Source organism: Macrobrachium rosenbergii, chromosome 31 (assembly GCF_040412425.1).
Source record: "Macrobrachium rosenbergii isolate ZJJX-2024 chromosome 31, ASM4041242v1, whole genome shotgun sequence".
Taxonomy (NCBI): Eukaryota; Metazoa; Arthropoda; class Malacostraca; order Decapoda; family Palaemonidae; genus Macrobrachium; species Macrobrachium rosenbergii.
The window spans coordinates 18111461-18138370 of NC_089771.1; the positions used below are offsets into that span (position 1 = coordinate 18111461).

The 26910-nt window shown below is 35.3% G+C and overlaps 1 pseudogene; it reads left to right on the plus strand.

Moving 5' to 3' along the window:
- The first annotated feature begins 2247 nt into the window (after window positions 1–2247).
- The window catches only part of LOC136855298 (von Willebrand factor A domain-containing protein 7-like), a 40476-nt pseudogene continuing 15813 nt past the window's right edge, over window positions 2248–26910 (plus strand).

Genomic DNA, 26910 nt, shown 5'->3' on the forward strand with positions numbered 1-26910 from the left:
ATAGTAGTCAGTGGGTACCACCTTCATCGTATTATATCGAAGATCTCCCCAACAGAATAACCCTTTCTGCATTCCTGCAATTGCAACCAGTGTTAACATTATCAATGTACGGATATTTCTAACAGGACCTACCTTGGCTTCTCATGTTAACTATCTTGGTCCTCCATGCAGAACAAAAATAGATGCTAACCTTGCAAGAGTCCCGGAAATGCCAAGGCAAAATTGACAACCCAAGAGACACAATATTATCTACACACTGAAGACTCAAAGAATTCCCGGGTGGCAACTAAGTTCCAATGACTGTAAGAGCCGTAAGAGCTAGTTGGGAGGTGGTATGTTATTACGCAACTATACTCGTTAAAACATTCAACACTACGTGTTTATGCTATGGTTTTTCTAAGACTGACGCGTTACCTTTATGATGATGATCTAGGGTGGCCAGATGTCCTGCTTTAGGAAGGACAGTCCTGTTTTTGAGCATTCTGTCCTCTGTCCTGCTTCACCTTAAGAAGGACGCTAATTTGTCCTGCTTTTTGGGTCTGTCTAAAAAAAATATATTAATACTAAAAATCTAAATAAAAAAAATACAAATACATATACTAAAACGGTGAGAACTGATGGTCAAAATAACCACTGATTTTTTTTTTATTAGGCCAATAATTTTATATAGTGGCTGTTGGCACAGTTAGGAACACTAAGCATGGAGCCGCAGTGTACTTGTATAAAGGCCAGTTTATACTATGACGTTTGCGACGCCGTATAAGTCACATCTACCAGCATATACCCGCCCAACCTTGGCGACGCTTCATGCTGCACAGCGCATGTTGCTTCTACACTACAGGATTGCTGCGACCGGCAGCAGTATCTTCCTGAGAGCCACGATGAGCAGTGACGAGGAAGAATTTGCCTGCACTGCCATTGTTGTTGCACAAATGTATGAACAAATGCATAATTGTGTATTGGCCTCGTAGTTTATGGATTTTCTTTTTTATATCTTCTTCCTCAATAATCAAGTTGAATTTAGGTTAAAAATTGGTGTTTGCAAAAAAAAAAAAAATTGTCCTTCTTTTTGGGAATTTGGAAATGGCCACCCTACCTTTGTCCCGTTGTATCAGGTTCGAAAGATCCAAAGTAGTGGACGTCGGAAGACCTACCAGTTTACTAGTCTAGCTGGTAGTCAATTGGTACTTCAGCTTCTTTGAGTACTTTCCAACGACCCTGTATGCACACCTTACTTTTATATCTTTTTCTATCTTTACGATAAATTCAACCTTAAACGTTGTTTGTGCAAATACCATTAATATTTATGAAATTATTTATCTTAAGAGCTAAAATTTTCACAAGTTCATTAATTCAATTTGATCACTTTTACCTCGTTCAATCCGGATTGCTTACTCGTAGGCATTTAGCAAAAACGGCAAAGGGAATGCAAAGATAAATAGACACTAAAGCCTTAAAAGAAGAAAGACGTGTAATAGAATAATTGATTAGGTAATGAAAGGTCACTTTGAACTTTTAAATAAAAAATATATAGGAATAAAAGATGAAACTTAAAAACATCTGTTAAGCTCCCACGCATTACGCCACGATGAACTTCAGCGTTTAATTTTAAAAAATGAAACGTAATCTATTTCTTTTATATATTACGTTGCTTAAATATGTAAAACTTTCACAGTATTCACGTATCTTGCATATGATACAGAAAACAATAAAAAAATGTAGCAAGATAATTCTTTTTTCAAGAATAATTTAATATCATATGAATTCAATATATATATATATATATATATATATATATATATATATATATATATATATATATATATATATATATATATATATATATATAATCAATATTATATGAATCTTAATTCTATATACTGTATATATATATATATATATATATATATATATATATATATATATATATATATATGTATATATATATATATATATTATATATATATATATATATATATATATATATATATATATATATATATTGAAGGCCATTTTACCTGATTTAATCATATCTTGTTTTCCCGGACAACGATATCACTTTATAAGGAAATGTAGATAAAACGACTCTCACGAAATTTTCTACTGCTTTATTAAGAAAATCTTCAAGAAAAAATGTTTTGATAAAAGTTCTGTCTGTGAATATTTAGTTTTTTTTTTTTTTTTTTTTTTACTTAACCTGGCGTCATTTCTGTCGTGTAATTACCGCCACGATATATAACGCGAGCGTGCCCGTAATCAGCTCAGTATAACGGCAATGCCCAAGACACACGTGCTAGTCGCCCTAGCTGGGGCACTTTGTGCCATTTTTGGCACGACGTCTGGATTTTTAGCCACGCCCCTGAATGCCAGTGACCCGGATTTGGTGAACATTCTGTGCCCGGAAGAAGTGAGTCCAAGATATATCCCAGTGAAAGGAATTAATTTGTCAGATACCCTTTACAAGTGATGGAGATTAGTGTTGTCCTTATAATTCTCGTAATCATGATTATTAATGTCCCTTTAGGAAGGTAGTTCCGTCAGTGCACCTCACGTGGTGCACTGTAGGCATTACAACAGGATTTCGGCCTCTAGCTGCACCCACTTTTTAGCCGTTTACTTTGCCTCCATTTCTGCTGTCCAGTCTCTCTAACATTACTTCTTAGTGTAACTATATAGTTTCTCCCAGATCCACCCTTAGAGCCTCGTACTTCATCTCCTTTATTTCCTGGATCTGTTTATTTTGCTGTCCAACCACTCAAACTCTTTCTTCTCACTGCCTGAAGCGCTGAATGGCAGAAGTGTCCCAGTGCTTGGCTTTACAGCCGAAATTTAATCAAATCAAATTTACTATTATTATTATTATTATTATTATTATTATTATTATTATTATTATTATTATTATTATTATTAACTTGGTATCCTACCTTCAGGCAGGCTGCCATAATGTATAATCTTTGTATTATATGCTTTTAATTTTATTCATTATTCTATATCCATTTGGGTGGCACATTTCAGAAAGCTTTTTCAGACTATGCTATGCTTTTGCTCTTCAGAATTACGATTCTTGTATATTCTCTCTATGATATGGTTAAGTTGACAAACCCCATCAGTTTCAGCCATCGCATTATAGCAAATATTCGCGTAAAATAGAAATAAAATCTTATTCATATAAACAGAAAACCAAACCTTTTAATTAAGAGTTCGATCATGATTATTGCACAATGGTCACCCGCACTAATTCATTTTCAGTACTGACAAACAATTTTTGTCCTTGTACCGTCACGAATCACAAGTGTAGTAAAACACTGCGAATCTGTTTTGAATATAAAACCCCTTTTTGACACCGCAATCCGTCAATACATAAATTAAATATCTTTCTTAACAACCTACTTGACTTTGCAATTGCCATCGAAACATGGATAACACTTCATAAACTTGTGGCAAAACACACTTTGGGAAAGTAAGGGAAATGAATTCTTTAGCAGAGTCAGTCAGTGCTACCAAAATTATCGTAAAGATATGAAACTAACGCGGGGAAAACTTCTTATATATTAATATGGACTGAGTACATACTTTTGATTATGATGCAGTGTCAGGAAATGTTCCCCCCCCCAAGCTTAAAAAATAATCTACGGGGATCACATTACACTTTTACCTTTACTAAATCGTAAGCACTATCAAAAATGTCAGCTACTGCGCAACATAGCCTAGGTCGCATTAAAATATTTATCATTGTATTCCGTGTCTCTTGACAACTCAGGTTCTATATCCGTTTTTATTGATATTTTATTAGTTTTACGAATATACAGATGTACAGGCGTAATGCCTGTATAGTTTTCGAAAAAGATATCCTGCTATAGACGGTGGACAGAATTGTATTGTTAATTATAGAGCAAAACTTTATCGAAGGTATATCCTAGGCCTAGTTAGTAATATCAGTTAGTCAATGAGCATTATAATCCAACACACGTTCTATTATATTATTTGAGGAAAGAGTATGTACTTATTCACAACAATACCTTTGTTTGTTATTGTGTTAGGTTAAATTCAGGCAACTAGTAGCATGTTGAATTCTAGTACAGGTATTTACCAGTTCCTGAAGTGAATTTGCTGACCAGTTAATAATGATTTTACTATATATATATATATATATATATATATATATATATATATATATATATATATATTATATGTTTATATATATATGTATGTACATATATATATATATATATATTTATATATATACTTATATATAGTGTATATATATACACACACGCACACACACACACACACACACACACATATATATATATATATATATATATATATATATATATATATATATATATATATATATATATGCTTACATGCATACATATATAAATATAGGCATAGGCGGATAGATAGATAAAAAGATAGATATTCGTATAACAAACTTCAAATCCGAACTTAAGAGTGAAATGAAGACACTGTCCCTTCACGACCGTTTAACATTGCACTACTCTCCCACCTGACCCCTGCTCAGATTCTGGTAAGGAGTTAGAGTTCCCTCACATCCTTCCTAAACTAGTATTTCAAGACTTCTGTCAGAAAGCGTATGCAAAAATGAAAGGGATTTGTATTAAGATTCCACTGGGTATGGTCGTTGGATAAACATAGAAGAGACTAAGGCACTGCGAGGAACTAGTATTTCAAGACTTCTATTAGAAAGCGTATGCAAAAATGAGAGGGATTTGTATTAAGACTATTAAGCATGGTCGTTGGATAAATATACAACAGATTATAAGGCACTGGGAAGATACTGTAAGTAATAGGAAAGGAAATTAAAACATTTGATCTCCATCTTAATATAATTTTTCGGTTCTAAACCTTCTGAAGATTAGTCTCCCAACTAGGGAAGTCCTCTAGAAAATTTAGTCGACGAAAAATATGTAAGTGCAGAAGTCTCTAAATTTCAAGGTTAGTGATCATTAGAATCTCGAGACTTTAAAAGTATTTAGGGTTACTTTTTTCTCTGTTGGAAAGTCTCTTGTGACACTTCGGTTTTCATTTGATTGTTTATAACACTTTTCTGGTCCTTTATGGCGCAATTACAATATTCTATGAAATATTGCAATAGGTATTCTTACTTCACTAAGGTCAGTTATATGATTCCTATGAACGAAGTCCTTCTGAACAATAGTAAAGTATAAGAATTTCTAGTATTTTTGGAGGATGAAGAAGAATGGCGTTGATTGGTTATCCATAAAATCTTTGTTTTCTATCGTTTTTACTCTAAATGACATGTACCTGCCTTCTGCATGGTATTTCTTTATAATTTCACCCTTTTCCAGTCTCTCTTGGCTTTCTTATGGTATGATTAATAAATATATATATATATATATTTATATATATATATATATATGTATATATGTAATATATATATGTAATATATTTATATGTATGTCTATAAATATATATATACATATACATATATATATATATATATATATATATATATATATATATATATATATATATATATATATATATATATATGATACTCCGGTGGATTATAACACACACACACACACACACACACACACACACACACATATATATATATATATATATATATATATATATATATATATATATACAGATAGATAGATAGTGAATAGGTAAATGTTTAAATAGATAGACAGCCAGATAGATAGAAAGATATGTAAATAAATAGATAGATAAACAGACAGACAGATGGATAGATAGATAGATAAAAAATATATAAATAAATAGCTAGACAGATAGACAGATATATAAATAGACAGACAGATAGATAGATAAATAGATAGATATATAAACAGACAGATAGACAGATAAATAGATAGCTAGATAGACAGACAGATATTACCCAAGTCTCTAGGTATCTCTACAACCATTTTCCCTTCCCCAGACCAAAGGCGTCACTCGGGACCACAAGTGGATCACGAGAGAAGCCATCCGACGGAATCTTCGGCAGTTCTTCATCGACTACCCGCCGCCGGGTAAACCGGAATTCATCGTTCCGGAATCGGCCTCCTTAACCGAACTGTACGGCGCTTACTATGGTTCCTCGGCGAGTCCGGCCCGGTTCATCCGAGCGGTTAACACCATAGCGGAGTCGAACGTTCACGCGGATTCCTCTCAGTCTCTGAGGTGAGGGAAACTGTGAATTTCTTATTGGTTCGTTGAATTCCATTCATTTCTCTTTCTAGATAACTGTTCCGTTATTTGTGTCAATTACATGTGCAATTATTCACATGTTGTTTTCATAACATATGTTTTTCGTTTACCATTTATAAATCACTCTTTTCATTCTTTATTATTATTATTATTATTCTTTTCATTCTTTATTATTATTATTATTATTATTATTATTATTATTATTATTATTATTATTATTATTATTATATTATATTTTCCTTGTTTGTTGTTGTAATATAGATGAGTCAAATAAATCACAGTCGCATATCTACCCAGTACGTGATAGGAGGCACAATTAACATTAAAACATTTAACAATCTCTTTATATTTTATCAAGCAGATTCATGATTTTTTAAAAACCATTTATTATTATCTCAATAGAATCATTAATGGGAGTTTATCACATTTCTTGACGAAGTGAATATCACCATCACTAAGTTGGAACAACAAAGATCTCCAGCTATACTTAAGAGTTAAACCTACACAAGAAATTTTAAAGACTTCTAATGAAGATTTGATTGACATAAATCGTAAGTTAAAATATAGAGAGGAAACGAAACAAAGTCCCGCTATGGCAACTAATTGCACTCGGCGTGTGCGTGGCAAAGCCTTTCTCTTCAGTCATTATATCCTTCTTAAGTTGTAAATAAGTCTGTCTTAATCAGAGTATTACTACTTGAAGCTATTTCATTCTCTACTACAAGTGAAAAAGCCCATGCATGAGAAAAGGCAACATTTGAGGTCTGTAATATTGCTTGGCTGAACTGAAGACTGTGTTAGTTTTGAAAAAAAATTCCGTTTTTTCCTTGTGAGTTCGCTCGTCAAATTACTTGCAAAGAAACAAAATTCTCATTTTGGGCGAATACGTGGATACACACACACACACACACACACACACACATATATATATATATATATATATATATATATATATATATATATATATATATATATATATATATATAATAAGTTAATTAAGTCCTCCTGAGCCTCTCGCAAGGCTCATAAGGCCATCGCTGAACTCCAGTTTCTTAGGCCGACAACCAGTGGTGGGGGAGGCCGTTGACTAAGACACGTGACCAGTGTGTCATTAGGCACACTGTTTAACACTCCAGCCTGAGGGCTGGTACCTATTTTCTTACTAATATAATATAATATAATATATATATATATATATATATATATATATATATATATATATATATATATATATATATCATGGTGCTTTTTTCCAGATATAATCCCAGCATTCAAGCAGATGCTGAAATCTTCGACGAGTATTCGTACTCAATGTCAGACCGATACCCACAGGTAAGGTGTGCGAATATTTTTAATAGAAAGATAAAACATTGTGGTCCTCCTTGCTCAAAAAGGCTATACCATGTATAGCATTAGCGTTAATACAACAAATATCTATTTTCTTTGCCAGAGCAAAATGGGATTTAATGAAGTTTTCCTCGTGTAACTGAGTTTCCATTTAGTTTGGTTAATTACTTTTGCTTTGCAAAGAGATGAAAATAAACTTAAAAAAATCAACATCAGTCTTGCAACCTTCATTTGCCCATGGATTGTTATGGGAAACCTCAGTAACAAAACCCACAATCTTCGTATTCAGGTTCCATATTCCCAATTGTGGTTCATTTTCACGTTAAATGTTACTGGTGTATTCATTTTTACTTCTTTTGCTATCTTTCATCTATAACCCAAACCTTTTTATTTTGTCAAAGTCTACTCATTACTATTATCATCATTAACATTTATCCAGAAAAATTGTGACAACCTAATCAAATGATATAGGGGAGATAATTTATAGAGCCGCATCATTGGATAAATATTCCATAAGCATTCTACAAGACTTCGATACGTAAACGTAAATGCTGACCTTTTTACTCAGTACGGATTAACACATATGCAGTCACATACAATGAAATGTACAATGGCCAACTGAAACCAAAATATGTCAATTAACTAAAAATAAAAAAAAAAAGCCAACATTGCAAAAACCATAATCATGAGTTTTTTTTTCTTTTTCTTTTTTAAGCATGAAATCTGTGGCCTATGGTCTGTACTCCAGATATGGATTTACCAAATGAGTCATTTGCAATTTAAAGAAAATTCTTGAATTCTTGACCAAAATATACCTGGCTCCTCTAACCATTCAGTATTACACAAGTTCATAAGAAGTATAGAGACCATCTACATTTTACATTGCTAAAGATGCACAAGGATCCTGGGGTCCAGTGATTTATTCTCATTGTTGTTTCAGTGAGGGCAACGAAATCACAGTATCATGTTTTTGACTTTCTTTTTCAGATTGTGGTTCTGTTGATCCTTCCAGCTGTTGTCCTCATTAAATTATCTTCTAAATGAGACAGCAAAATGGAGAGATATTTATATGGCAACAGTTAAATAGGGAGAATGTGGTGGATGAGGCAAACGGAATAGTTTGGAGAGGAACTAGCTTTTGTATGTCTATTGGTATTCCCAAAATAAGCATTTACGAACCCTTTTCCATTACTCCAATCTACCATAGTAACCTAATCCTCAGAACTTCCAACAATACTCACCAAGCATAGTTCGTCTTCAAACTATTCCATTGACACAGCATCCATTACATTCTCCCAGTGTAACTGCTCCCATTAAATCTCTGTCTACCTTTCTGCCTCATTTAGGCGATATTTTAATCAGAATAAAACCAGGCAGGATCGCCAAAGACATAATGTGAAAAAGTCACAAAGAATATATATATATATATATATATATATATATATATATATATATATATATATATATTGTTTTTCATTGCCTTCACTGAAACAACCTTGAGAATACATCATTTGTTGGTACCACTAAGATGGTTAGGTGGTCCTAGTGGTCCACTCTGGTACATAATAGTTCGTCCGAAACGAAATCCAAGAAGTTCTCGAGTTTAATTTTTAAAACTGATATAAGATGCTATTACGAACAGGACACTTTGTGTTAAATTAATAAATTTTGTTAATTGCTTCAGATTTTGACAGCAATCCTGGTAGATGAGGCCTTCCCAGCTGCCCGCTCCCTCCTGGGTGTCACTCTCCACTCGCTCCAGAAATTCTATGCCCATTCCACCTGGGTAGAACAAGGAAACACCAACATCCTTCCAGATCTGGGACTTCCAGGATTCCCCGGATTTGACGATCCTGCTCAACCTGATGAGGACGTCTGCACGCCTTGTCCTGCTGCTCAGGTGAGTGTTTCGTTTTTATTTGATTTTATTCTTGAATATCCAGAATGAGTTTTTTGGATTATAGACTTATAAGGTTAGTGGTGGCAACAGATGGCGTTGCTGCAGCTACAGTATGGGGAGGTATTTGTAGTAATTTGATAGCAGAAATATAATGAGTTGCAGGAGCCTTATGTCAGAAGCTGTGTCGTAGCGTGAGCAGCAGCTGTATCAGTAGATTTAGTTACTGCTTATGCTGCTGTTGTTATTGCTATAGCAGCTTTATATCCCGATTCTTATGTATGATAACACGTAAAAGATAAGAGTTCATATTATGAAATTAATTCTCAACTACCAACACAACTAGGCCCACAATGCACAACCGTTACCACCCATTCCACAGTGAACTTTAATTCTAACTAAAATTTCCTTGCAGGGAGAGTGCAGAGACAACGTTGTTGCTGGGGCAGGGCTCACCACAGGCTTCTATACTTATAAAGAGGAACTAGCTGTCGACTACCTGGTCCCAAAGCCAGCTACAGGTGAGGTTTTTTTTTTTTGGGGGGGGGGTGCACGTGTAATCATTGCTGAGGGTCTTGCACTAGTGGGGGCCCTGGGTCCAAAGACATCTAGAAAGTATCATATCTGGTCTGAAATTACATGTATGAATCCCCGTAAGAGGGTAGTGCCGACAGTGCACCTTATGCAGTCACTGTAGGCATTACTCAAGGTTCTGTGCAGTGTCCCTTCGGCCCCTAGCTGCAACCCCTTTCATTCCCATTACTGTACCTCCGTTTATATTCTCTTCCATCTTACTTTCCACCCTCTCCTAACAACTGATTCACAGTGCAACTGCGAGGTTTTCCACCTGTTACACCTTTCAAACCTTTTTACTGTCAATTTCAGTTTCAGCGCTGAATGACCTCATAGGTCCCAGTGTTAGGCCTTTGGCCTAAATTCTATACTCTATTCTATTCTACACTTATGAATGTCTACTTGTCGCACAGGCATCACAAACAGGCTGAATAGTAGTTAAAGACTTAACAGTAGTTCTAACTATTGCTTCATACGATTGCCCAGTATTGGCCAAAGGTTCGTCCTCCAGGTATGGTTGTTGACTTATTATCAACCCGTTAGTGATATGTAAGCGTTGCTATTGTGTTTATATTCTTTACCGTAGTGTAGACGCTCTCCAAGTCTCGACAATCTCACTTCTCTGTCAAAGCGAAATTGAATGATTCTGACACATTAGGTGATATTCTCTGTTGTGATTTTGGCTGCTAGTACGATTTCTCAGTCTTTCCTTTTTGATATTTCTGATAGTTAGTCCAGTTAGGGTGTTGAATTGTTTTTGTTTTGTCTATGATTTCCCGAAATTCTAACTAATGAAAACACCCGACCCATTTTCCTACTGTTTTTATTGCACCAAGTCAATTTTCTTTTATATATTTTGCCAAGTTCACTGCTTTACCTTATATAGAAAGCTGACACCAAGTGCATAGAAAGATGGTGTAGTTATTTTTAAAACTTACATACATCATTGTTGGTATTCTGTCAATCGTAACTGTCAGGTATTTCTTTTAATATAGAGAGATACAGAGCAAAGGAAATATGCATCATTATATCGACTTAGTCTCCTTTTTTACAACGAGTGTGAAATATCAGAATTATATCTATGGGTTATAATTAAATGAAAAATGTTCACTTATTGGATATATATATATATATGTGTGTGTGCGTGCGTGTGTGTGTGCGCATTTCATAATATCTTAATTCTATCTATTTTTTTTCTTCGTCAGGAGGCAAATGCAGCCACGGCGGTGTCCTTGACGACACAGCAGGGGAAACCCCCATCGGAGGCATCAACAAAGACACGGCTTCGCCCTGTTTCTCCCCTCACTATTACCTCCACGACAAGGCTGCGGAATTAGCTGTCCAGGTCAGTGGGGGTCAGATTTTTTTTCAGGGTTGTATACCTTTTCTGTTCCCTCTCTGATTGCTCTCTGTTTTTTGGACATCATGCATAATTGACTGTTCATGTCAGGTGAGCTTGAACTTATGTAATTGCTTTGTCATGAAAACATTTAATTTTCTTAGATGCTAAGGTCATAAGATCAAATTAGCTTTGCATAATATAATCATCATTGAAACGATGTTATTTCTTATATGATTCTCATATGAATAAGTTACGAATTTATTTTATACGTTTTAATTGTATTTCTTTAGTTTTGCAAGCATATTTCCTACATATCGAGCAGAACATCTATGGTATTTCATACTATGTGATACTGTTTTTTCTGAACGTACTTGAAAATAACTTAGAAGTGGCAAGAATCACAATCAGATAAGAAGGTTATTAATGGTAAAAAGATCCTAGCAGGAAAGAAATAAGAACTTCTCACACTATCATTGGTCCGTGCTTGAAAGAGGACAGAATTTTAAAGCAAAGGTCCTCCATAGGGGGATAGTGCCGTCAGTGCACCTCATGCGGCGCACTGTAGGCATTACTTAAGGTTCTTTGCAGCGTCCCTTTGGCCTCTAGCTGCAGCCTTTCATTCCTTTTACCGTACCTCTTTTCATATTCTCTTTCTTCCATCTTACTTTCCATCCTTTCCTAACAACCGATTCAAAGTGCAATAGCGAGGTTTTCCTCCTATTAACCTTTCAAACCTTTTACTGTCAATTTCCGCTTCAGCGCTGAATGACTTCACTGGTCCCAGTGCTTGGTCTTTGGCCTAAATTCTATATTCACTTCAATTCAACAAAACAAAAGTCAACGGAAAATAAATCAACATCTTGTGTTCAGTTAAGTCATTCTTGGAACTCACTTTTTACTTCTCTTGATTCTTACAATCTCCCTTCTTCTAAAACGTGAATGTATCGGCGTCCTCCTACGTTATATACTCTCACTTTTCTTCTCTCTTTTTTGGACCTATTTTTGAAAAGGTAACTGAACTGCTTGTTCCGTTTGTACGAGGGAATTAGACCCCAAACGTACTGATGGAATCAGCGAAGCCTGACGGTGATAGCTAAAAAATTATATAAATAAATAAATACTTGTGGTGGCCCAACAAAGCACAGGCAACTATTAGAGCACTCCCTGTCTTTCCATACGTCCATGATTTCCAAGCTAAAGGTTAAGGAAGAGAATAAGGAACAAGCCAGTACTAATCTTAATTTACATTCAATGCCGAACACTATGTACAAAAAGTCACTATTTACTAAATAAAGAAAGATCTTTAGTAATATCCGTTTTCCATAATTCCAGGCAACTAACCACTACCTCAACGTCATCCTGGATGCTGTCGATGTCGACCAGTACCGAAAACTATTCGACCTCTACCACGGGTCAGCTCTTTCCATCGTCATGGACACCACAGGTTCCATGGGCAACGAAATAGACGCTGTGAAGAATCAAGTTCACCAGATAGTGGAAAGCGCTTCCGCTAGTGTCTATGTCTTGGTGCCTTATAATGACCTGTAAGATTTGAAAAGGTGTATAGTTATTTGTATAAAATATATATATATATATATATATATATATATATATATATATATATATATATATATATATATATATATATATACAAGTATATATATATATGTATATATATAAACATATATATATATATATATATATATATATATATATATATATTATATATGTATGTATATATATATATATATATATATATATATATATATATATATATATATATATATATATATATAAATATATATATATATATATATATAGAGAGAGAGAGAGAGAGAGAGAGTAAATATATTTGTTTGCGTGTGTGTTTGTAGCGTCTACATAAGCCAGGATAGGAACGACTGTATGAAAAGATTTATAAATCATCCCACCCCCATGATAGCTCGTTAGTTAATAAATATCTAATTAAAAAGAACAAGTGATGCCAGATGCTACAGACTCCCACTCAGTAAGAGACGGTTCATAGACCTCGGGGATTTTTCTGAAATCCTCCATCGTCAATAAAACATATTATGAACTTGTCAGGACACTTGAATACCCGATTTCACGAGCGAACTAGAATTAAATCAAGAGTTCCTCGGATACGCCCACCGGACCGAACCCAAGTGGAAACAAACGAAGACCAAAAAATCGACTGATTAACACCGCAGCGAGGTAGTACCATCAGTGTACTTCATGCGGTTCACTGTAGGCATTACTAAAGGTTCTTTGCAGCACCCTTCGACCCCTAGTTGCAATCTCTTTCATTCCTTTTACTGTACCTCCACTCATATTCTCTTTCTTCCATCTTACTTCCCACCCTCTCCTAACAATGGATTCATAGTGCAACTGCGAGGTTGTCCTCCCGTTACTCCATTAAAACTTCTCTACTTTCAGTTTTTCTTTCAATGCTGCAGGACCTCATAGGCCTTTGGCATAAATTTTATGTTACAGTTACAATAGTCTTTTTATCTAGCTTTAAATAATATTTTTGTCTGTGCGTCACAGATATCGGGCCAGTTACAAAGACAGACGACCCGGAGGTCTTCTTGGCCGCCGTGGATGCCCTGTATCCTGGCGGAGGTGGCGACTTTCCCGAGATGTTCTGGGGCGGCTTGCAGGTAAAATCTAAATCTCAAGATTAGTTATAATGGAGAATAGAAATCCTCTGAAATCTTCAGCCTCCGGTTGATAGAAATCTGACCCTTAAAGTTATTGGATATTGTGTTAAAAGTGAATAAGTGTTACTTATAATGAAGAAAATTCTAAATTGAATTTGTATTAGAATATATTGGAAATCACTTGCTCTCCTCCCCATTAAAAGCAACTGTAGTAACGACATTCAAACGAGAAATAAATCACTACCATTTATGTACAACCTAATTAATAGAAGCCATTCTAAAGGACAAAGGAAAAATTTTTTATGCTATTTTCTTGATACTCTTCAGCTAGCACTTCAGCACCTTAGAGTACGGTGTATGTTGAATACAAGTCAGTGACATGTTGAATACAAGTCATTGACATGTTGAATACGTCATTGACATGTTGAATACAAGTCTGTGACATGTTGAATACAAGTCTGTGACATGTTGAATACAAGTCTATGACATGTTGAATACAAGTCAGTGACATGTTAAATACAAGTCAGTGACATGCTGAATAAAATTCAGTGACTTATTAGGGGCTCTAACCAGTGCTTCATATGATTCTCCAGCATTTGGCAAAGATTCGTCTGCACTATCTGTCGCTGACTTGTTCTCAACCTGTTAGTAATATGTGTGCGAGAAGTTGCCGACTTACTTGTTATGCTAAGTGATCAATGATTGATTTAAATTCTGTTTTGGTTAAAATTCCTCAGCTAGCACTCACCAACACCCCAGAATACGGCGCCATATTCTGCTTCACTGACGCCACCGGCAAGGACGGCGAACTTATGAATGGCAACATCGCCATGGCCCAAGAGAAGAACACGAAGGTGAGTTTGGAGACTTTTAAATGTTGTAGCTTTCATCATCGTTTTATTGATGTGACAAGTTAGAATAACAAGAGCAACAGTCAGCAACTATGAAGAAATAAACAAAATAGGAAGGAAATAATGGGATAAATAAATGATCAGTAATTATAAATGCATCAATAATGACATGTGAGAAAACACACCCATATACAAAGATACGACCTTTTATGTTAGGTAAATAATAACAATTTAAATAATAACAATTGGCAAAGAAAACCCCTACTTGGCCAACATAAGGTTGATTAGATAACCAAAATTCGGTCAGGATAACTTTTGCTTTGATGATCAATAGACCATATACATAGCCGTAGGGGGGTAATACCATCAGTGCACATCACATGGTGCACTGTATGCATTACTTAAGGTTCTTTGCAGCGTCCCTTCAACCCCTAGCTGCAACCCCTTTCATTTCTTTTACTGTACCTCCGCTCATATTATCTTTCTTTCATCTTACTTTCCATCCTCTCTTAACAATTGTTTCATAGTGCAACTGCGAGTTCGTCTTCCTGTTACACCTTTAAAACCTACCTTCCTTTCAATTTGTGTTTCAGCGCTGAATTACCTCATAAGTCTCAGCGCTGAGCCGACACCCTAAGCTTTCTATTCCAATTCCAATTATATTCCAGTAGACCGAATAACAAATCATTTTTTTTTAAATATACATCCTGAATATTTTTATATAATCACCCAAGTAGTGACTCACAAGTCTGGAGAATCGTCATGTTTAACTGACATTTGTAGTTCAGTATAGCCTAAGATATATCTATAAAAGACATTCTGATTCCGTTTACAGAAAGCAACAGCATTTCTTAAAAGCTCAAATACCCTTTATATTCCCTTTCCCTCTTGCAATTTGATAAAGCTCCATAGCTATCTAATGAAACACGTTCGCTTCCTTTCGCAGAAAACGGCAGCATTTGTTAAAAGCTCAAACACCCCTTTATAATCCCTTTACCTCCTTTCACTGCCAGGTAACGTTGGTGTTCAGCGGAAATACCTACGCAACGAACGACCTGATTACAACCATTGATGATTACCACACGCTCTGTGACTTAACAGGCGGTCTCTTCATCCCCTCGAGCAAATTCGACATCGGGGAGATTACGCCACTCCTAGATGACACTGTCTCCAGTACTGAGGTGCGTATTACAGGGACAAATTTCTCGTTTATTAGTTCTTTTTTCTTATTTTTTATTTCCGTGTTTACTGTGCCTAACATATCATAAACAAGTATGGTATGTAGATTCATGCGTAGTATTCCAAATAAAATGCTAATGAAGTGGGCCACACAATGAACTGGTCTGTAATACTCACCTAATTATTAAACTCAATTTTAGTTTTGATAAATTTTCACGCGTAATTTCTCTATTATAACCCCCAATATTATATCTAGCGAGTAAAACATCGGGAATGATTGTAATAATTCCTATTGAAAATAATATACTAAGTATTCTAGGAAAGACAAATTGCACTTTTAGAATTATATACAGGACCCGAAATTATTTCATATCCAAATTAACGATATTAGCCAGAACCAATTGAGAAATGTATGAAAACTCTAATTTGCATATAATTTCTACCTCGTATACATGATACACTTGAGGATGTGTACATATCTGTTGGAACTAAAATTTTCACATACGGTCTTCTAATTATCCCCACTGACTTGGTCATTCAAAATTTATAAAAATCAGAACATCAGTTATTTTTCCTTGATGCACATTATATTGATTATTATTTCAAGCTGCTAATAACAGGATTTTGGGGGCCTTTTATTTTCGATCGTAATTACATTTAATTCTGAACAAGCAAATAACAGAATATGTTCATTATACTTCATGTTATGAATTACCACGTTGACCTCGTAATTTAATTTTGATAACCCAGCATCACATCTAATCAGCTAAGACAAATGCATTATATAATAATTCAAGTTCTTTGCCAATTCACAATACGTTTTAAGCTAAAGATGCGAAGTGATTCATAACAAGTAATGCCATAACTTTGATTTTTAAGAACATTCGCCTAATTTGTATGTTGTATGTCATTCAAATATGAACATTTCAAGATTCTCCCCAATGAATTTCGTTAATTTCTCACATGATTAATAACCTGCCTTCCCAACGATAGAATTCAAACAATTTAAACCTGACTGTTTCCGTAACCTCGTGGGACATTCTACCACCAGGTCGACATCAACATCATGAAGGAGATTTCAGCCGCCAAAAGCATCAGCATCCCCATTGATGACTCCGTCTTCGATTTCAAGGTCCAGGTGGTTGGTCAGCCCTCCACCTGCGTTCTGCGGGATCATTCTGGTAAGTGACACCGCGATCACACCTGTGTATGACGTTTGGATGTGGACTTTGGATTTTATACCTTTTTTTTTTTGAGTTTTCATAGAAGTCTTCCATATTTCCTGCAGTACATTCTAGTCTTGTCTTCCGTCGTGTACAATGAGCAGAATGTCTTTATGCTTGGTTTTCGTCGTTTAGACCATTTTCTTGTATTTGTTTCTTATATAATACATATCATTTGGAATTAAACACCGTCACAGCTTTTCTTAAGTTCCTGGTAACTACGAGGCTTCATTTACCAATACTTAATTTCAAGTTTTCTTTAGATTTATCCTATTGCCGTTTCGAATATATGTTGTTATTTTAGTCCCATGAAACCTTGGATTGTACTGCAGCGATTTGGCAAGTTACTGTTGTAAGATATAAATGTAATATTTTTTGGAATAAATTCAATGTAAGCATACCACGACATATTTTTTTCGTTCGTCAAGCGCGAAATTATTCAAGGAATTAGTCTTGTATTCCCACTGTTTATATGAAGTCATGCTAGTATTTGACAAATCATCGATGTATGTAAGCATGTATGAATGCATGTAAGTATGTATGTATGTATGTAAACATACAGGGAAACCCTAAAAATAAGTAGTGACGGTTCTTGAAATACGTAGTCCGCGATTATCATTTTCTCTCTCTCTCCTCTCTCTCTCTCTCTCTCTCTTATCTTTTATGCCACTCACAGGCAAAGAATACAACATCATGGACGAGGAAGCAATGAGAGCGGAACCGAACGTGAAGCCATCTTACACCAGCAATATTCGAGCCTGCGCTGAACAGTCCAGGTTCGGCGCATGAACCTGAACCTAAAACCCACTGACTGAACTCTGAGCGTTGACATCCAGGCCAATTCGACCTCAGCTGGCTAGGAGGATTCGCCCTTCTGATCCTTCGCCGCCTCATCCTCATTATATGGATGCTGAAGGACGTCCTTTGATGAGTAAGTAGGATTGTAGACCCATGCTAGGTAATTTGTAGGCCCTCAAACCTCGGTACTTGAATAGTCAGTATCCCTACATTTAACAAAAATATTCTTGTATTTTTACTTTAAATGACATAATTTTCAGTCCTGATATACACATTTTTTTCTGGGGACCACTACTGTTTTTATGCATTTCCTTTTCATAAATGAAAATTTTGTTTGGGATAAAAAAAAAACTACAAACTCTCCCATGTGGACTTTTAAAAAAATGATCATGAAATAATTAAATAATATAAATCAAAGACAACTATTTTGGTGTCTCAAGATTACGTTCGTTCAGTATAACATTCTTTCCCTTACTCAGGAAACGAAAAACTAAGGTAATAAGTATACATGGAAAGAAATACTATAATCATACGCTTACTCAAGGGACGAGGCTTAAATGTATTACGCTTACTCAAGGGACAAAGCTTAAATGTATTACGCTCACTAAGGGACGAAACTTTAATGTATTACGCTTACTCAGGGCCTGAAAGATATTCGTAGGGAACAAGGGAATAAAATCTGGTTCCTTCTGAAGGAAAAATATTGTTCTTGTTCGGTGACAGTAGCATATGGCCAAGGAGGATTTCAAACGCTATAAGGAGATATTTATTTATACCTTAACGTTGTGCTTGTTTGAAAAATGCTTGCGTAAAAATACTTTTGTTCCCTTCCAAGAAACAAAAAGTTCAGAGATGGCTTGAGTTTTTGTTGTTCAGTTATATTGTAATGCCAATTTTATTAGCCACAAGTCAGTCAATCAATGTTCAGTTATAGAATGAGGCTAGTCTCTTCCAAAACAGAACGTGAGTTTGATCAAAGCTCAGGAAGTATCTATGATTTCAAATTGTAAAGGCTTGAGGGGAGTGGGGTGAATTCATCTCTAGAGGATATTGCTGTGTGTTAACCAAGTGCATTCACCTGTAACCTTTCTTCTAAATACTGCTTAATACAAATGTGTTAGTTGCTTAATACAAATGTGAAGTTAATATAATCACTGTTACATCCATTACAAGATGGTTGTCGTCATCTTTTAATTCCTTTAGCCTTTTTCCTGCTGTTGTTTATGATCAGCATTCTCTATTGCCATACTTTTCCACCAAAGAGCTGAATCAAAGACACCTCTCAAACATACTTCACCTCCTCACTTCCCCCTTTCCCCCCCTTCCAATAACTGTAACAGTTCCTGGATATTAAAGTGCCTGTGTCACATTAACACTTGCAAATCATCCTACTAATACCTTTTCGGTTCCCTCCACGGATTACTTAAAAGGAAAGAAACGACAAAAATAGAATTTGCTAAATTTTCCGCAGTTCATCGTTTCATCCCTCCGCATGACGAAACCACCTGAACGCGTTGGATCATCTTGTGCTGTAATACCAACTTTTTTAACCTTGCCTTGATGTTGCTGTTACCGTAGAACTTCCCCTCTTCTCACAAATCAGCGTTTGTGTTTTTGCTGTTATAAACGACAGTTATCTACTTTAAAGTATGCACACAGGTATTTAGTCCTTGTGTGTAAAAAAAAAAATCACTAGCATTTAGTGATTACTTCCTTAATTTCCTATTTTTGAAAGCATTTTGGTTAAGCCCGCCCTTTGATGCCTTTACTAATCAACTATGTACCCTCGAATACTATTTTGGTATTGATAAGTGTGTCCATAGATGATATTCTGGAGATTTTTTATTTTGACTAAAAGTCCTTGATAGACTTTTCCTACAGAAAAATCATTGAAAGTGCATGTACAGTATGAAAAGATAATCAAAAGATTCTGGGGAAAAAGTGTACAAGAAAGAGCTAGGGGGTAAAGCAGTTACAGTCTGAGTACTGCATTCATAAACAATTTCTACTCGCATGTGATTACATACACCTAAAGAGAACAATGTTAATACTTACAACATATAAAAATATTATGTTCATGCTTGTTTGTCATGTTAGTGTACTAAAGAGAACATATTAGTTGGAAAATGTTATATTTTTGAATGTTTGTACCAGTGTCCCAGTCCAAAACATTTCATTCCCTGATATTCTTCATTTCTTACAGACACTGTTTATTACATTGACGTTAACCTGGTGGGGTACATTGAGAGCAAAGTTAAAGACGTGGACTATGTTGAATATGTTAATATCGTAAGTATTAGGTTAATGATATTACTGTACTTTAATATGTCATTGTTTCATCGGCTGTTCACTAAAGGATAATCATATCTTTTGAGGCCGTTTGCTTGATAATACACCAAGGTGGTTAGCAATGTATTTCATTTGTCACCACAGCAGTTCATTGTAAGTCCAACTTATTTATTCCCGGTTTTATTTATTTATTTAGTTATTAGTTAATTTATTTGTTTATTTATTTGTTTGTTTGTTTATTTAATTGTTTATTTGTTATTATGTGTTTATCATTTCTTTGCTTTACTGCTGTCGTTGGAAAAGAACTCAACAAAAAACTATACTGTTACATTATATGAGATGGTAAAGAACGTTGCCAGCATTTTCACTTTGTTCAGAATGCCTGCTTTTACTTCTACATATTTCCTTAGCTTTTTATTTTATTGAATTTTTGTTTTGTTTGGTGCAAAACTATTTAATTTTATTCGCTTTCAACAGCAAGGTGACGTCTTGAGAACGATCGACTATTCGGGTGAGATCGATGACGAATTCTACATCAGGAGCGAACCTCTCCCTGAGGAACCCTTCTACGTCCTGCTTCACGGACACGTCGACTCAGGTACTGTAGTTGATGTATAATGGATGCATCTCATGTATGTATGTATGTAATTATTTACTGCATATATATATATATGGATATGTATATGATATGTATGTATATATATATATATATATATATACATACATATGTATATATATATATATATATATATATATATATATATATATATATATATATATATATATATATATATATATATATATATATTCAAGAAATTCATATTATCGAGCGCGGAAACACGAACAAAGATTGGTTCGACTATCTTGTAAATTCCAAACATAGATACGCTTACCGATTCCATTTTTAGTTTTCTGTAAAAGAAAACTATTGGTATGTTCATCATCCACCCTCCTATCATCAAACGTACCAAATTGCAGCCCTTTAGCCTCAGTAGTTTCTATTTTATTTAAGGAAAGTTAGCCATACATAATTATACCGAGACCACCGAAAAATGGATCTATTTTCGGTGGCCTTGATTATGCGCCGTAGCGGCTGTACAGAAAACTCGATTGCGCCCAAGAAACTTCGTCGCTTTTTTTTAGTTGTTTATAAATAACTCGGACCCACACTCTTAGACACCAGCGCCTTCTAACTTGTTTTGCAACTTTTTTTTTTAATAACTTAAGCCAAAAACGATACCTGTTTGGAACATAAGATGAACCAAGCCTTTGAGATGTAGCCACACTATAGAGTTGTTCTGGTTTAGCTGCAAAAGAAGTCATTCTCAAAAAACAAAGAAAGTTGAAATAGAAGAAATCATATTGAATTTTGTACAAAATAAAACGAAGCATTTGGGACTAATTGTTCCTATACAGAAATATAACCTGCAAGACATTAGCACCACTGCATATATTTATGCATCTAGGGTGAATATTTTTAATGGAATATGTATAGTTCTATAGCACACTATTTAAAAGGGGATTTTTTTACTAATATGGTTATGGTGAAATATGTATTGCATTATGGCTTGTCTCTAAAAACATTAAGAAACTACAAGCCAGGTTGCCTGACTCTACAGCAGAATGGTGAAGTGTGGCTAATGAATTCTAGCAAACTATAAAAGATAGGGTTTACAGATTAGGGGACTGATATCAATTCATTTCGAAAAACACAGGGGCTTACATCTGCGCGGGCTTTGTTATTGAAACAACTGAACAGTTTACAAATGAAAATCATGTAAGTTCAAAATCCGACAGTGCACCTCATATGCTGCTGCAGCCCCTTTCGTTCCTTTTACTGTACCTCCGTTCATATTTTCTTTCTTCCATCTTGTTTTCCACTCTCTCCTAACGATTGATTCACTATGCTGCTGCGAGGTTTTCCTCATGTTTTCAAGCCTTTCCACTGTCAATTTCCGTTTCAGCACTGAATGACCTCATAGGTCCCAGCGCTTGGCCTTCGGCCTAATTTCTATATGCTATTCTAATTGTATTTTAAGGTCAGTATCCAAGCAAAATCAGCACAGATAGCAGTAATCTGTATTGAAATTTATACTGGTCGCTGGTGTAGTGGTTGGTGTCTTGGTATGCCACTCAGATGTCATGAGTTCGCGCCTCTCCAAGGGCGATGAAAAATCACTGGTTCTGTATCATGGTCAGTTACTGCCGCGGTGTGGAGTTTGCGGTGGGAGGTTGAAGCTTGAATTTCAAGTCAATGGCCCCGTGGGCTTGTTCTACATGAATAGATTTCACCTACTGAATAAAATAATAATAATAAAAAATTAATTTCTTTCCACAGGCAATGCTTTCTGCCGCTTGATGTCTGTGTTGATAACTCCTGTGCAAGCGAGCGTGGAGGTGGCATCGACGACCAAGGAACTCTCGGCCAGGCCAGGTGACGACGCGACAGGTAAATTCATCGTCACGAACTACGGTTTAGAATCGGACTTCACAATCACCGCCAGTGACGACAAACGCTTCATTACTTCCGTAACATCCAGGTAGGTAACAGGAGCTTCAGTTTGTAATGTTTACTTATCTTTTTGGTAGCACTTTTTGCTCAGTGCATCTGTTACAAAATCAAAGCATTTTGTAAGGAGAGAGTGGGCAGTTCTTATAATTATTGCTTCATTGAAGTCAAGTATACCTTAGTTTAACCAGACCACAGAGCTGATTAACAGCTCCTAGGCTGGCCCGAAGGGGATTAGGGATTTATTTACGTGCTAAGAACCAATTGGTTACCTAGCAACGGGACCTACAGCTTATTGTGGAATCCGAACCACATTTTAGTGAGAAATGAATTTCTATCACCAGAAATAATTTCCTCTAATTCTTCATTGGCCGGTCGGAGAATCGAACTCAGGGCCAGCAGAGTTGCAAGTTGATTTCATAAGTATATGGGTTTTTTGCGAAGACGGGGAAGAGAAACATATGTATGTATATATACATATTTATTTAATTATTTATAATATATATATACATACATATATACATTTATACATTTATATATATAAATTATGTATAGATATATGTATATGTATACATAATGTATATTCCTGTTAATGTCATATAGTAGATATCTAAAATATGTTTCACGAAAAGAGTAGAAGAAATATTAATAACGTTTATATGGGTGAAAAGATTGATCAGGACGGTTCGAGGTAGTTCGGTCGTGTAAAAAGTTTATGATGGCCGTCAAAGAATCGAGGGCCAAGTTTGTGAGCCTAAGAAGAAAGCAGAAGACAGGTCATTAGAAAGTGTTTGGTTAAAACTAAGTTCTTTGCAGCGTCCCTTCGGTTCCTTTCTGCAACCCCTTTCATTCCTGTTATTGTACTGTCGTTCATATTCTCTTTCTTCCGTCTTACTTTCCATTTTCTCCTGACAATAGTTTCACAGTGCAACTGCTTTGAGGTTTTCCTCCTGTTACACCTTTCAAATCTTTATGCTCTCAGTGTCCCTCTCAGAGCTGAATGACCTCGTAGGTCCCAACGCTTGGCCTTTGGCCTTAATTTTGTATTCCATTCCAAATTTAAATATTCAGAGATCGTTAGAAGTCTGTCCAAGATAAAGACAAATGGTACGATATAGAGAAGGAAGATCATCTTACAATTAGTGTGAAAATGTGAAAAACATGGTTAACATGGTAGAGGTGGGTTGATATCAATTCTAATTACAAATACCTGAGTTCGACAGTGATTTGTAGGTGGGAGTCGGTATCAACTTACACCTCACTTGATAGCCGTGTGGTTTAATGCGCGTCACTGTAGTCCTGAGTTCTTGTCTTCCGCGGTTCGAGCCCACGAGACGACGAACTTATTATCAACTAAAAAATTCCCCTTCGGGTAATATATATGACAATATATTTTTTCCGAGGTAGAGCGAAGTTGGATATTAAAGGACATTTGTAGCTTAATGCCAGTATCTATAAATACAGTAAATACGTGTCTGATCTTTTTAACAGCGTACACGTCTTGCAAAACTCTTCTGCACCCGTCACCGTCCAGTTTTCAGTGCCAACGTCAGCCACCCCTGGCACTGTCAGCACAGTGACAGTAACAGCAGCGTCAGTCAAACAGACCCAGTCAGTGAACAGCGCAGTCACGCAGTTCATAGTCTTACCACTTGTAAGTATTGCAGTTTTATAGTTAATAGAACTATTCTTGATTTTTCAAATCAGATTTTTCATCATACTTATATCAAGGAAAAAAGTTGTTTCATTTCAGGGTTAAAAAATACAAAGACGATATTATTTTTAAAATTCCCAATACAGCTATTTTTCTTGGAATTCCATGAAAGTTCAGATTACAGACATGAAAACTAATAAGATTACTTTTATTACTTTCTAATTTTTATAAGATATCAGGCGAAAGAAATTCACTTACCTTTATATTTACTTTTATCGACATACACGATTGTAAATCTACGGCTATGCTTTTTTGATAGTCATTGTTGTCAACTACGAAACTTAATGATATTACGGGGATTGCACTTCTTGATGAGGTAATATTTTTTTTATAAAGGCTTTCCGGAATGTAATATTTCGTGAGGAACTTAGTAAAAGAGTAAGACAGTTATCGAGGCGGATTCAGAATACCAATACGTATACTGTACAACAAGTAACGACTTGTCAAAACACCACTGCATGTTTTACTACATGAACACAGACATGCCTTTGTTACGTTGTATATTTCGGTAATTATACACCTTTCTATGTAATATACATATATATATGTATATATATACATACACACACCCACACACACACACACACACACACACATATATATATATATATATATATATATATATATATATATATATATATATATATATATATATATATATATATATATATATATATATATTATATATATATATATATATATATATATATATATATATATATATATATATATATATATATATATATATATATGTGTGTGTGTGTGTGTGTGTGTATGTGTGTGTATGTATAACTGAATCAAGAAAATATGGAACGTGATGAATATATAAATGAAGACAAAATCCACGAAAGAAAGGGAAACAGTGGAGTGCTGCAAGGCCTTTTCGACTTATGGCCTGCTAAGTAAAGGATTATAAGTCGAAAGGCCTTGCAGCACTTTACTCCACTCTTTCCTTCGTGGATTTTGTCTTTATTTATATGTATATATATATATATATATATATATATATATATATATATATATATATATATATATATATATATATATATATATATATATATATATATATATATATATATATATATATATGCTGTTTGTAGGAAGAGGATCACGACAAAGACCTGTAGTAAACGCTTCACCCGCCTGCGACGGCTTTGGATACGTTGGCATCTGTCACACCAAGAACTGGACGGCTTCTGCCACTCTGCAAGACAGTGGTTCCGGTAAGTCGGAGTGGACAACATTCGTATCTGTATTACGTAGCCTTAAATAATAATTATTATGATTGGCTAAATGATCTCTATCATGTCTGCGTAAGTTAGCTCACTATTTGGGGGTATTATTTACTGTAAGACTACTTCAGGAAGTGGTATTTAGGTCCGAAAATAGTCAAACACTTGCAAGACCTGCCATATCGTTTTACACTCAGATCGACAAACTGTTATGTAGATGATTCATGTTTTCGTCATATTTTCACTGTTTCTCTCCCTGTGTTCGGAACCTGATCTTATTGGTTTGGTAGACTCTATAGCCGAAAAGATAAGGCAGAAGACAGATGAATTGACAAGGAAGAACAGTAAAAGAAGAATAAGAATAGTGTACATCATCTAACAGTTGTATAAGTCTGAGAGTAATAATGGGAAAAGGTTGTATGTTGCATGTATGAACCAGCAGAAAATATATGATAGAATTTATAGAGAGGCATTGGGGAGGATGCCGAGGATGTATGTTGCTTAGGGTAAGTTGCTAGGAATGGAATATAAAGCGTAGTCCAAAGGCCAAGAACTGGGACCTATGAGGTCATGCAGCGCTGGAAAGGAAATTGAGAGGAGGTAGGTTTGAAAGGTGTAACAGGAGGAAAGTAATTGTTAGGAGAGGGTGGATAGCAAGATGGAAGAAAGGTAATATGAATGGAGGGTACAGTAAAGGAATGAAAGGTTGCAGTTATTAGACCAGAGGACGCTGCAAAAGAACTTTTAGTAATGCCACAGCAATCTTGCACCGTGAGGTTACTGACGGCACTAACCCCCTACGAGGAAGTTGCTAGGAGTGATAAAAAGTGTTTTTGACGGATGAGACGCATGTGATTAGAGTTTCCAGAAGGGAGAGTGACTTGTTTGGTGTGAAAATGGGGCTGAGACAAGAATATGTTATGTCTTCACATCTGTTTATGGAAAAGTGAGGGAAAAAATCATGGAGAGGACATTAGAAGTATATACAAAATTATGGAAAGGCAGATTGTACAGTACTGATCGATCAGATTGTATTGAGATGGTTAGGTCAAGTGGAAGGAATGGAGGAAGATTGGCTGGTGAAAATAACATACA